Raw genomic sequence first — 1,378 nt, 5'->3', positions numbered from 1 at the left:
ATTACTAATATTATTATTATTATCACTATTAATATTATAATATAATTATGTATAATTATGCATTCGATCTCCCATCACCAAACACACATTATTCGTGAAAGCTTCATACCTTTCATCAAATTTATAGGTAAAGCTTCACTCAATCAAGATTAAAAAAAGAACGTTAGGACTTCACTACAACAGCATGTTAACCGACTGTTGCTATTAACGATGACAGCGGTCTAATGTGGGTCCAGGCTTCAAAGTGACGCCTGCATTAGGAAAATATTATAAGAGCTATCGATGCGCTACTATTGGTAAAATCAATTTCTAGAAAAAAAAATGAATTAAGTCTACAGCACCCGGTATTCCCAAGGGGTCTCCTAACCAAGTACTAACAAGGCTAGTTGCTTAACTTCGGTGATCGGACGAGAACCGGTGTTTTCAAGGTAGTATGGCCGTAGACAAGGATGCACCAACAGTGCAACACTTCGATCATCCAGTTAGTTGTGACGTGTTACTTAGAAATATTATAAGAGCTGTCGATTCGCTACTATTGGTAAAATGAATTTTTAGAAAAATATAAATGAAATAAGTCTACAGCACCCGGTATTCCCAGACGGTCTTCCATCGAAGTACTAACCTGGCCCGACGTTGCTTAACTTCGGTGATCGGACGAGAACCGGTGTTTAAAAAAAAAGTATGGCCGTAGGCAATTGAGCACCACCGCACCCGGCATTCCCAGGCGGTCTCCCATCGAAGTAATAATCGGGCCCGACGTTTCTTAACTTCGTGTTTGTTTATTTCACATTTATTTTATCTCTCTCTATCTCTGTCTCTATCTCTATCTTCATCTATCTATCTCTCTCTATCTGTTTCTATCTCTCTACTCGAGATCTCGATCTCTAGAGATGAAATTTTTATCACATGTACAAATTAAATTTTTACCACATGTACATAAACATAGTCTGAACACATTTCTGAAATTTCATAAATTTCGAAAAATTGTAAATATTTTTCTGCGGCGATTTTTATTTCGATTTTTTAAATTTAACTGTGATGCTTTTTGAAAATTCAGATGATGATAAAAAAAAATGTTTGCTATGGAATTGTTCTATTCATTGGTTAAAAACTGTATTTTAGTGAAATATCATTTAATGAGCTCGATGATCGAAGTGTTGCACTGTTGGTGCACCCTTGGCTCCCTTGTTTACGGCCATACTACCTTCAAAACACCGGTTCTCGTCCGATCACCGAAGTTAAGCAACGTCGGGTCTGGTTAGTACTTGGATGGGAGACCGCTTGGGAATACCGAGTGCTGTAGACATCATTTTTTTTTTTTTCTAGAAAATTAATTTTACCAATAGTAGCGCATCCATAGCTCTTATAATATTTCCTA

The 1,378-nt window shown here is 36.8% G+C and overlaps 1 non-coding gene and 2 pseudogenes across 1 annotated transcript; 1 reads left to right on the top strand and 2 right to left on the bottom strand.

Annotated features, from left to right (window-relative positions):
* Positions 1-329: 329 nt before the first annotated feature.
* On the bottom strand, positions 330-445 carry LOC117113015 (annotated as a pseudogene).
* Positions 446-573: 128 nt separating this feature from the next.
* LOC117112948 lies at positions 574-693 on the bottom strand (annotated as a pseudogene).
* Positions 694-1,187: 494 nt separating this feature from the next.
* LOC117112886 lies at positions 1,188-1,306 on the top strand. Its single transcript, XR_004446109.1, has one exon. It is a non-coding gene; the product is annotated as a 5S ribosomal RNA (ribosomal RNA).
* The last annotated feature ends 72 nt before the right edge of the window (positions 1,307-1,378 follow it).

Source organism: Anneissia japonica, unplaced genomic scaffold, assembly GCF_011630105.1.
Source record: "Anneissia japonica isolate Jap-2015-1 unplaced genomic scaffold, ASM1163010v1 scaffold55511_len1374_cov178, whole genome shotgun sequence".
NCBI classification, from domain to species: Eukaryota; Metazoa; Echinodermata; class Crinoidea; order Comatulida; family Comatulidae; genus Anneissia; species Anneissia japonica.
The sequence above is the reverse complement of the archived record's forward strand: the minus strand, read 5'-3'. Positions and strand labels throughout refer to the sequence as shown.